At 33.6% G+C, this 13,343-nt stretch overlaps 1 protein-coding gene across 4 annotated transcripts in view; it reads left to right on the top strand.

Moving 5' to 3' along the window:
* LOC114343874 (uncharacterized) overlaps positions 1-13,343 on the top strand; it is a 700,122-nt gene that overhangs the window by 108,199 nt on the left and 578,580 nt on the right. The gene's annotated exons all lie outside the window — the stretch shown is intronic.

The raw sequence follows: 13,343 nt of genomic DNA, 5'->3' as shown, positions 1-13,343 counted from the left end.
AATAGGGACTGACCTATTTAGGGATCCGACATAATCTCTCCAGCTATTTCTTTTAGTTTGTTTAGTGATCTTCTTGACATGTGCATCATCTTTTTTATACTTAAGTAGGTTTTCATGGTTTGGATTTTCTTTGAATATACAAAAACTTTCCTGTCTTCTTCTGACTGCTTCTTCACATTCTAAATCCCACCAGTATTTTCCTCTGGAAGTCGGTTTTTTTATTTTAAATTTGGGGATGCAGTAGGATGCAGTTGTATTTATATTGTGCAAAATTTGTTCATAAGAATTTATATCTTTAAATTGAGAGAATACATCTTCCGAATACTGTTCATATAATTTCCAGTCGGCATTCTTTAAATTCCACTTTTGTGAATATGGATTATATGTATGAGTTGGTTGATCCTCTAACTCTACTCTTATAGGTGTATGGTCTGAACCAAATAGGTCTTGAAGTGTTTTCCAAGTGATCAGGTGGTTTAAGTCAGGAGTACAAATGGTCAGGTCTATTGCCGATTTCGAGAAGTTCCTAAAGAAAGTAGGAGAGCCAAGATTTTACCTTTCATATCTGTTTGGTTGTCTAGGCCCCAGGCAATGTGGTGAGCATTAAGGTCACCTCCTATTATAAATGGTCTTTCTATAGATGTTATGAAATTGTTCCATTGTTGTAACAATAACTTGATTCCTGGGGGAACATACATAGATATAAATGTGACAGTATATGACTTAAACTTTATTTTTATTGCTACTTTATTGACGTTTATTAAATCTACTTTCATGGTGACTTCCTCGTAATATAGGTTTGAATTTATTAAAATTGCTGAGCCACCGCCAACAGTTACTGAAAAGCGGTCGTCTCTGACAATATTGTACCCGTGAAAGTTATAATACTTTTCTGGTTTAAATCTAGTTTCTGATAATAATGCGATATCAACTTTCTGGTCTTCTAATAGGTGGATAAGGTTTTCTCTATTAGAGTTAGCCGATCTACAATTCCATTGACAAATTACCAATCTATTCATTATTATATAAGAGAGAACTTAAAACTGATTGAATTGAATTTACTAGAACTGATTTTTCTGGAATTTCAAAATTTTTGTGATTTATATTAGAGATAATACTTGTAACTATATTTGATATTAATTCTGTTAATTCTTTTGATGGTTCATGTATTTTAGATCCTTGTTCTGGATTAAATGTAGATTGATACGAAGAAGAGGTGATAATACCACCAGGTCTGTTGGACATGGGGTTTAACTTTATTATTTTTTGATGTTCCATTGTTACTTGGTCTGGTGAGGAAGAGATAGGTCGTTTGTATTTTGGTGGTTTTATTATTGTATATCTATTTGAAACTGAAGGTAGAGCGAACTGATTGGAAGATGTTTGAGACGTGGACAATTGAGTAAAGGAATATGAAGAGGATGGTGTATTCATATTTGGAGTTTGATGAGAATTTATTGAGGAATTATTGGCTGCTATAGATGCATAAGTTATCTTAGGAAAGAGTTTAATTGTTTCCTTAAAAGATAAGCTGTTTTCAGACATATAATGTTTTATTTTCTTTTGGCGATCAAATTCTGGGCATATCTCCCATTCATTAGTGAAGTGTTCACCTTCACAGGATAGACATTTTTTGTTAAACGATGATAAAGGACAAGAATCGGAAAGGTGAGATTCATGACACTTAAAACAGCGAGGATTACTTTTACACTGCTTACTCATGTGCCCATACCTATAGCAGTGGTAACAGATAATTACCTTTTGCTGGTATTTTTCAACAGTGTGTAAGACATGATTAATTACTACATACTTTGGTATATTCTGGCATTTAAAAGACACAATAACTGATTTTGTTGGATTAAATATTACTTTGTCATCTGCTACTATTTTTCTTGTTATTCGTTTCACATACTCAACCGAGAATTTGCAATGGTGATCAAATTCCTTTATTCTATTTTTAAGATATTCTTCCGATATATCTGAATCTATATCCCTTACTACACCTAGTTTAAACAATTGAAATTTTGGAATGTATGCGGTCAGATTTTTTTGAATAAGGAATTTGGAAGTAACTAAAGCATTTGCGCTACTATAATTTTTAAATGAGACCCTAACTCGGTTGCGTCCGATTGAGTCAATTTTTTTTATATAATTGTCAATTTCTGGATGTAACGTAAATAGGATCTCGCCTATTTTAACAGCGTTTAATTTTCCTGTAAAATTTAAACTGGAGTTTTCAATGAAAATGTAAAAAGGTCCTAAATCAATTTTTTCGTATAAATAAACAGGCCTGGTTTTTTCTGGTTGATCTGAGTTTACTAAAGTATTTTGTTTTTCATTAATATTGTTAAGATTAATACTACTACTTATCTTATTTTGAGGCTGGTTGGGTAGAAATCCATTTAAATCTTGTAAATCACAGCTACTATCCATCGAATTCTCAATATCAGGCGGTTCGCCTCCACTAGATGACTCCATAGAGGAGTTTTCAAGTAACGTTTAACTTATGAACACTTTCAAAATGTAAACTAAATAAGGAAAAGTTTAACAAAACTAAACAAACTAAATTAGAACGGTATAAATCAAATAATCCGCCAAAAATTAATATTTTTCGGAGAGATTTCCAAATTTAAATTAACTTTGACAATTATTTTGACGTATGTGACGAGCATTTCAGTTAAAACGATAAGAAGAGTTCGTGTGCTCAAGGACTATATAGCAGGATACACTTACGGGATCCCGAGTTATACATTTAAAATTGGCAAACTGTGCTATTTTCAAACGAAAGTAGGATTTATGTAAAATCAGATGATCAACGTGAAACAAAGAACGCGATAGACTACCTCAGCTAATTGAAACAATATTCGAAAATAATATTTCAACCAACCAAGATAGCTATCGTTCACCCCAGCCTAGCTCAGTATCTCAGGGTGTGTGTTTGTCTTGTCCTAATCTTAGAATATGAACTATGAAAGTTTGGAATGAAAGCAAACAAAACAATATTTTTAACTAATCATGTTTATTGTTCATAAAGATATAATAAAAATGTGACTTATCAAATGCATTAACAAATATATTCAAATTCTTGCCAAAAACTAACAATTTTTAAATTATACTTATGGCGTTTGGTATCTGGTTCGATGGTAACTTCTTGATGTCGCATGGTACTGCTGTAGACTTATTGTAGACCTGGGCAGATGTTGTGGCCCTAGGCCCATGCAGCTGAAGATGGTAGTCGTTGCAGTCTAGATGACATGGTCTTCATTGTGTCAGCCTTAGTGTCAGGGGGCTTCATGCTTGAAGCTCCCGAATGGAGAAAGGTTTGACTTCTTTCCAAAAACTAGAAGATATAATGCGTATAAGTGACAATCAAGAAGTTAATAACCAAAATGTACCTTTGCCAAATAGTATTCAAAAACTAGTAGATGGCAAGGGTAAATTAAATGGAATTCAGAGGAGGGGAATAGTTAAATAATTTGATTACTAAAAGCATATCAATAGATGAAATGAAATATTCAAAATTAAGATATCAAGACACGTGGAGATTCTAAAAAATTCTATAAAAACTATTATAAAAAGCTAGATATGCATGTAGGAATATAATGATTTTAATTAATATGATAAGAATAAAAACTTACCCCAAGAGAATAAGTGTTTATGGATAAATAAATCTAATATTCAAATTTCATGCCTTTTTAAGGAATAATTCTTCCCTTCCATTTTCAGTTTGTGTCAGTGAGTAGGGATGAACTGTCACTATCATATCAGCGAAACACACAACACAGAACATGAAATTTGAACTAACGACTATGAAACACAAGATTAGATCAGATGCTAGAATGTAAGATTATGAAGTATGTTCAGTATGACTTAGATGAAAAGAGAGTTGCCTATAGAAGGGGTGCCAAACAGGTTTTTAACGGAAAAACAAGTTAAAACGAATGCCAAAGATAATTATTAATGAAATCTTAAAGAAAATAAAGTAAAATAATTATTTAAAAATAAAATAGCAAAGATGTGACGTTTGTAACGTTACAAACGAATTCGTGTACTTAGAGGGTAAAGAAGGCAAGCAAGAGCGGAAACTGTGAGAGCTGTTCACAAATGTAGAAGATGAAGTGCCTATCTCTAGTTTCTTTGTAAATTACTTTGACAACATTTTTCATGAGGTCAACTTTTATATGGAGAGGCGGAAGTAGAATTTTCTGAGGATCCACCAGAGCTTTGTAGAGAAGATTGTGTGAACTAGGTTCGAGGTTAAGTCTTACTTTCTAATGCTGTTCGTCTGCTCTACTGCAGTGCAGAGATATGTGGTGTAGCCACCCTGTAAACTCAATATCATGGACACTACCTGCTTGTACTACCTACTACCTGTATCTGATATTGTTACATTTGTAACTTTACCACAAATGTAGCAAAACTGATGGGGATAATTCTTGCGCTTGCGCCTTTGAATTCAGCATCCACTAAATATGTACATATATAAAATTACCTATAAAACTCTTAACCTCGCCAAAAAAGTTTTGAAACGTAGGCCAGTGTTGTCTTTCTCAAAAACATTATGGTTCTTTAAAATAGTTTTGTACTATTTGTGTGCATTGCTGTATACTTTCGAATTAAAATACTCATTTCATCGTAAGTTATGTTCCCATCTTACATCTTATATAATATTATATCCCCGTATATTCCTATAACACCAGACGTGAAAAATATTTTTATATTTCAAGTTAATCAAAACAACACTGAACTGAAACACATTCAAGGAAAAAATAATTTACTTTATGCAATAATAGATTCATTGTCTTCATTTAGTTCAAACCGTTATTAAATAAACATACTCATTTACAGTACTTACATTGACGAATGTGGCCACCTACATAGAGTTCATGAAAATAAACGGCAACATTATGTTATTTATTTCTGTGAGTGTATCTTTGACTTTCAGCAGCTTAAGGATAATATTAACTAATAAAACGTGAAATGTCAGGATGATAATTTCTTATTTTATGCGTTGTTTTTCGTATTAGATAAGTACGGAAAGTTTTTATATTTATAGGATGTTAAAGCTATTTTCTTTACCATACCATAACTAGTAGTATGGAATATGTAATAAAAACATGAGGTGCAGGTAGAGAAGAATATAAAGCAATAATAATGGGTAATAGGGACACCAGAGTGAGCAAAGATATAATAGAGGGATGGGCTTTATGGGAAAATATGTAGAGGAAACCATAAACAGAAATGGAATACATAGGTACTACACAATTAATACAATACTATTAAACAAAGATGTCAAAATGGAAGTCAAGAGAAAAATGTACAATACGATAACAGTGCCAATAATAACAAGTACAAGCGAAAACTGGACAATTCAGAAAAAATTGCGACAGGATAAGAAATGCAGATATCTGACAAATGACAAATCAGAAACTTATTAGTGGGTACATTAAACAAATGCAAATGTTCTTGTCTGTACATATTAATCGAAAGAAACCAGAAAGAATTACAAAGCAAATAAGTATTAGACTTGAGAAGTAGAAGAAGAAGAAGAATAAGGGAAGACCCAGAAGGAAATAGATAGAGCAGATTAAAGAAATAAGAAGGGAATGCATGGAGAAAATGGGTTAAAGGAAGAACCGGAATCCCAATCCGACGTATGAGAGCGTCGAGGAGGAGGATATAAAGCGAAGAAGAAGAAGGTTTTAGCTTTCAAGCTTTTGGAGATGGGAAAGCTTCTTTTTGAGGTTGGGGGATTCAGAAATATAATTGAATTAAAATATTATTGACAGGATGCTTTTGATCTGGATGGTGATGGGAGGTGATTGTGATGAGTGATTGTGACAAGTGATGGTGACGATGATGAAGGGTGTAAAGGTAGCGATTCTCCAATAGAATATGTGTGTAATATATTTTATTCCTGACAATCATGTTTTATACTTTATAACAATCTTACATTAACGTTGAAATAGCTAAAATAGTTTATTCATTTTATTTATATAAAATAGCTTAGTTTGTTCATGTCTACTTGTTTAGGTAACACGTATTTTCAAACTAACTAAGTTCATCGAAAATTACACATTTTGTTAATAATTACCAGTAAAGGTTGCGTGTTTGCGTGATCATCACCTATAAAAGCAATCATTCGCCTTTCTATTAGCAAGTGATAAACCCGTTTAAAGGAAGTCATTGAAATTTTTTATTAAATTCTGTGCAAGCTATTGCACTAGAAAATATTACATATCAATTTTATTCTGTAGACTAAAATAAACTTTCAATATCAAAACAACTACTGTAAATATTGTTTATAGTCGGCTGTGGCTGTGGATGATAATACCAATTTGACAGTTGAATTACTTGGCATTGATCTTATAGACATAAGCCATGTTCTAAGACTAAGGTGAAGTTCTGATAGTATAGGTGTTGTAATCAAAATCCACAAGGAAAAAATTTTCCTTTAGCTGGCTATATACCATTAATAACATTTTTTTAAAAAGCCTTTATAAAACGTATATAATTTTATTAAGATCCCTTTAAGAGCTACATCAATCACAGAACGTTTTAGATATATAAAAATAACATCATCAGTGCTAGAACAGGTTAATCACACGCTGAGCCACCAAAAAAATACCTGGGTATAAAACCTTTAAATGGTATAAAACTGTGTTAAAACATTATTACTTAAAATCTCAAACGATGGATAAAATTGATGATATGACCCTTAGGCACCGCATGACTCCCCCACCACGTGGGTTGCTGAACAGTGGATCTGTCTTTACATTAGGAATGTTAGATGGCAATTGAGTTGCTTCTTCAGCAACCCCCGTGATGAGGGAGTCGTGCGGTGCGTAAGGACCCTATCTTTATCAATTTTATCCAATTTGGGCTGCAGCCCAATAAGATTATAAGTTTATAATATATTCCAATATACATAATACGCGTGTCAATAATTAAAATATAATAAAATAGTAAATATCACAAACAGATTTACATATCACAATAATGCCTACCTATTCCACAACTACTCAAACAAACATACGCCTGAGGCCTGAAATGAATTCAGACTTCGGTGCAAAGAAATTCAGATCAGGGTGAATATTTGCCCATCGTAGTGCTCGAGATGAAAAGGTGTTATAAGCATAGTTGGTTCTATGGATAGGAACATAGAATGTTTGGTTCAATCGAGTTCTACGGAGAGGTACATGGAGACCAACCTCCTCAAGTAGCTGAGGACACAAAACTGTTGAATTAATTATGCCATAAAGCATCCTTGCATCTTTAATTACTCGTCGGTCACGCAATGAGAGAATACCCAATTGAGTTCAATTTGATGATAATTTACATGCTTTAACTCAAAAGGTATACCCAGTTTATATGCTACGTACCTTAAGAACTTGTGTTGGACTGTCTCGATTTTTGATACGTAAATATTATAAAAGGGAGACCATACACAAGAACAATACTCTAGATGAGGTCTAACTAAAGAACAATGTAGTAGTTTAATTGCTTCAATATTCTGAAAGTCTCTGGTGCATCTTTTTATAAAACCAAGCATTTGTAAAGATTTGTAAATTTTTGACGTATAATGTGATTCAAATAAATGTTTACAGTCTAAGTTAACTCCCAAATCACGAATCTCAGTAACCCAGTCGACAGGAATATTCTGTATATTATAATTATATTCTATTGGGTCTCTCGATCGTCCAAAAGAAATAGCATGACACTTGGATGCATTCAGGGCCATGGAATTCACATACACCACTCACTCAACCGATCAAGATCATGTTGAAGATTAATACAATCTTCTGTATTGTTGATAATTGTATAGAACTTTAGATCATCTGCAAAAATAAGAGGTGAACTGTGCCGGAAGCAGTGGTGTATGTCATTGATGAATATTTAAAATAACAAGGGCCCCAAATGGGAACCCTGAGGTACTCCTGAATGAACCTTAATCTCACTGGAAACAAAATCCCTGATACGCACCATCTGAACTCGGTCAATCAAGTATGTTCTCAGCCACTCAAGAAGTGGACCATTAACACCCATTTGTTTAAGTTTAAATATTAAAATACTATGGTTGACCTGATCGAAGGCCTTGGAGAAATCGGTATACAGTGCATGTACCCTACAGCCCCTCTCCAAGGCCTTCCTCAGGAAATCCACAAACACTAGTATGTTACATTCAGTTGATCTGCTATTCCGAAATCCAAATTGTAGGTCTACTAGCTGTTTTTCAAGTGAAGCTTTAAGATAGTCACATACAAAACATTCAAATATCTTTGGTATTACACTAATTATACTAATGGGCCTGTAATTATTCACCAATGAATTATCTCCCGCTTTATAAATAGGTGTTAAAAAACTATTTTTCCAACATTCTGGAAATTCACCCTCATTTAAGGATAGATTAAAGATGTGAAAAAGAGGTCTGGATAATATGAAACAACAGTTCTTGAGAAAGCTGGGAAGCAATCCATCAGGACCTGGACCCTTATTCGCATCCAGTTCTGATAATTTTAGATAAATATCAGATATAGTTATGTTGAAACCAGTCAAGTTAGTAAGACCAAATGTAGGTGAGTCACTGGGTATGACACATATTTGAGTGGAATATACTGTAGAAAAATATTCTGCAAAAAGATTTACAATATCTGGTCCATGATTGGATTCAACACCACCACACCTTAACACAGCGGGCAATGAGGGCTTTCCTCTCCGTGAATTATTCACAAACGACCAAAATCCCTTCAAATTATTCCTTAGTGATAATTCTGTTAAGTAAATATGATTTCTGTAGCTTTCAGCTTTTAACAATTTACAATTAGCCCTCAGTTGAGAAAAAGTCTGATAATCCAGAACTGATTTAGATAACAGATATTTTTGGTGAGCTTTCTTTTTCTCAATTATCAGGTTCTTTAACTCTAAAGAGAACCAAGGAGGGAATCTACGTTTTGAATACCTTTTTAGGGGGATAAATAATTATACAGCTAAGTAAACTATATCATAAAAAATATGTACAATTTGATTCAGTGATTTTCCTAAAAATAAATTATCCCAGCAGAACTGCGACAAAAAATCAGTTATTTTCACATAGTCAGCCGACTTGAAGTCCCTATAGAAACCGTCACTAACCAAACCACTATCATTGGGGCGCTTTTTGGTCATATTTATCTCAAATTCCAGGGGTAGGTGATGCATACCCTCCCTCAAAAGAGCTTCATCAGCTCTGTATACAGTTACATCAGCATCATCAACCAACACCGAGTCCAGAATATTATAATAATTTTAAGTGACAACGTAAATTTAACACACGTTTATACCATTTAAAGGGTTTATACCCAGGTATTTTTTTTGGTGGCAGCATGTGATTAACCTTTTCTAGTATTGATGATGATATTTTTATATATCGAAAACGTCTGTGATTGATGTAGCCCTTGAAGGGAATTTTAATAAAATTATAATATACCTTTTATAAAGGATTTTTCAATAAAAGTTTTTGGGATTGTAATCCTTTATAGGATCAAATTCTGATATTTATGTGCTTCTTATTCTCCTTCCTCTTTATAAACAAGTCTGCTTGTTCATTGGTGGATTGATATCGCTATAGAAGGTTGTTACTCCATTTTTTGTCGTTCGATACTTCTTCTGCTGATTTGTGATCTATTTCTTACTATTTGGGTCCAGCGGGTCTCTCCCATTCTGCCTACGTGATTATTCCATTCTTTTTTTCTAGTTAGTGTCCATTCGTTTACATATATACTGTACGCTACATTCAGTCGTGTGATGGATGACCGAAGTTAACTTTAACGTTTGAGTTAAAGTTAAGATAACTCTCAGGAATAACGATGCCCATAACTATTTAGGTAAAATTCGGTGTGATGTATCGGTCAGAGTTATGAGATAGTTATTTGATCAACGTTATTTTAGAAATAAGGTTTGAGGAAAAAAGTTTGAAGTAACAAAGAGAACCTTATGTAGAAATAGTACAAGTTGGAGTGAGCGCGAGAGATAGTTCGGAACATAGTAGATGACCGTGAAAGTAAATCCCCATCGTCGGCCACCGTCGATGACCGAACAATGGCGAACAGCAAACAGCTGTTCGGGTTCGGTGTTGTTTCAAACAGTAGATAGAAACAGGGTTGCCAGATTGGTGTATTTTCTCACAATTTTGGGGTAATTTGTAAGCAGAAATTGTAGTGGGATTTTTTGGGGGCGGAAAATTATGGAGTATTTTAAGGGGTCATGGTAAATTAAATTTGCGAATATACATAGAACTGCGAATATTATACCGGTGATTATACTCCCATAAAATGAAGACCATAGGAACTATTAATTATTTCCAGGGCCCTTGTTGAGAAGTAGTATAATTTTGGTGTACTGTTCTCTTCATTTGACTAATAATTTATTAAAATGCGGCAAAAATTTAAATGTGGGGCATTTTAGCTTCAATTTGAGGGAATTTCAGTTTCTAAGTGGGGGATTTATAAAATATCATCTGGCAACTCTGGATATAAAGCTCAGTAGATACTTAAAATAAAATTTCAATTTGTATCTCTCGATTTGATTTTTGTATCATTTTTAAAATTGTATTACCCTTCTATTCTTATTTATTAAATTATTAGCTTCTAAACTCACCTTCATCCTTCTGTTTAAAAACAAGTCAAAAGATAAACCTAACCTTACAGATCCTTACATTGTAGCGCTTAGAAATAAGGGGGAAGATAAAAGCTTGGAAAATTTAGATACTGCTTAAATACAAAAGGGTCGAGAAAACTAGGGGATATTTCTAAAAACTACTTTGCTACGGCGGCTCGTGTTTTGGTTGGAGAGCTAAGGTTGTGAGTTCGTTAAGAAGAAGTTAGGGATTAGGGAATATTTACTACTATCAAAAATTTAAACAAGGGTACTTACAGATATCCTGGGGTGTTAAATATAAATCCTGGCTATATTTTGTTAGGGCGCCTTACCAGGAGTTTTACTTTCTATGATCATCCAACATCTTAAAATTTGACTCTAAAAAGCTTTTAAAGTTTGTGGTTAAAATTTTGCCAATAGGTTAGCGGTAAATAAACAGGACAAAATACACAGTTATGGCATTTATTGAAAAATTATTCCTTGAGATAACAAAACTTTCAGATTACATAAAAGATTACCTGTAAAAAAATACATCTACTTTTCTGAACATAGGTTATGGTGCACCAAAAGATAAACAATAATATTATTGCATTGAGGATTTGATATCTGACTTAATTATGACTTGTATAACTGACTGACTGACCTAATTATGACATATATTATAGCATTTGCATTAAAACAAAAATTTATATTCATTCAGGGAACAATGTTTACATTAAAGAATTACTGACTACTCCTCGTAGTACTTAATTATTGAAAATAACAACAACTATGTCACCTGTCAAATATCATTCCGTAAATCTTTTATTTTTAACTATTTCAAAAGGTTTCAAAAAGGATTTTAACATTAACTTACAATTATGTCTTTACAATAATATTTTAATGATGGAAGCAAAATTATTCTTTGTTCTGTTCAACAATTTACTTTTTCATTTTTGTATTTTAAGTTCCAAAAAGATTTATTTTTTTATGTTGAAAGAAATTAACGTTATTAGTTTGAGAATTTTATAATTATTAAAAGTCACTATACCTTAAAATTCAAAACATTCACCATTGTGAAACTTGACATGACACTTGACAGCACGTACGTAGTTCATACGTCACTCGAAGGGGAAAATGTCAATGGAAAATTACTGATTGCACCATATACCATTATACCATGACAATACCATAAAACAAAAGAAATTTGCGTATTTACCTCGGGAAATAGGTTTTCTAATCCAGGAGACGGGAGGCTTGGGTTTAATTCATCACTACGATATTAGTACTATGCCGGCTTTCATAAATACATACGCAGTATTTTTACAAAGCGTATATTACACTTTTACCATCAAAAAAGGAACTGCTACACCATCAAACTGATGGTACACCTACTTAACAACAACACAGAAGAACTTTGATAGATCCCATTTACTTGGAAATTCTTTTTGCGTCGCAAAAAAGCCGGTTACTGACTATCGATGTTTACTGATTCACTACCATTGTAAGAATGCCTGCTTTCTTCTCCGTCTCCTGCCAAAATTCCTTGATCCTGTCACTACGCAATTTCCGGCTTCCGTTCTTCAGAGCCAATTACGAGCTTCGATCTTTGTACCAAATTCAAACAAACCAATCAAATTGATTTTCAACATTTCTTCTAGAAAGTTCATCTACGCATTAGAACTGTACTTTTGTCAGCACTTCTTACAAATTCTGTTTTTGCGTCTCAAATAAACAGGAATCTTGTAACACATTGAAATGTTGCGCAATACTTCGTAGATGTATACAGGTGCGGTTTTAGAAAATTCCTTGCAATCTGAATTTAAGTAAAAAACTGAATAAAAAAATTTGGACTTCTTAGAGAGGGATTGTAAAATCTATACAAATCTAAAGATCATATTTTCACTGGTTTTTTAAACGCTACACAGCCTCCTCCGAAAAGAGAAAGCTCGGATAGCTATCCAGTTTTCGATAAACCAAACAAAAATCAACCATGACTCCTTGAGTGAGGCTAAACAATCACATCAAAATTTTTTTAGATGATGGCTAGTGGGGATTAAATTAAACAAACAAACGTTAGGGATTGGGCTAGCGTACCATCGATCGCCAGACTCTTTAAAGTCGAGTAGACTGAAATGTGTAATGACTCTAAAATGAACTGTAGGTGACAAGAGTTTCTGTGCCTTGGGGAAGAAGCTAACATTGTGCCCTGTGTGGACCTCGCTGACATCCACAACAGTAACACAAGTGAAATATCAGGGCAGGCACAGCCTTGTCACCTCGTTGCCTAACCGCGAGCGGTTTTCGAGAACTAAAAAAATCATTTGAGCTCTAGGCTCAGCAGATAGGCATCTGCCTAAACTCCACTAAACGCCTAGCGAGTTTCAGGGAATTTTGTTGGCAACGGTTCAGCAAAAATGAGGATTTAGAATCTCCATTCTAAATACCTCAATGAGACAACGTAATCTTAACATTTGTCTCAAGTCGAGATCGGTAACTTTATGTTAAACGTCTCACAGGGAATATACTCACTTCAACAACTAGACTAAAATAAAAGAAGACTAACAAAGGGGGATACAACAACAACAAGGGCCAAATCACAACAAATTCATACAAGGGGGTATACGACAACAACAGGGACCAAAAGACGACATACCAAAATCAAAGAGAATATCAACTTCTTATCAAGACTAAGGGAACTGAAGAACAATACAGGGGGAACATGGAAT

This window comes from Diabrotica virgifera, chromosome 2 (genome assembly GCF_917563875.1).
Source record: "Diabrotica virgifera virgifera chromosome 2, PGI_DIABVI_V3a".
Classification (NCBI taxonomy): Eukaryota; Metazoa; Arthropoda; class Insecta; order Coleoptera; family Chrysomelidae; genus Diabrotica; species Diabrotica virgifera.
Note: the sequence above shows the minus strand (reverse complement) of the source record. Positions and strands in the feature narration are given on the sequence as shown.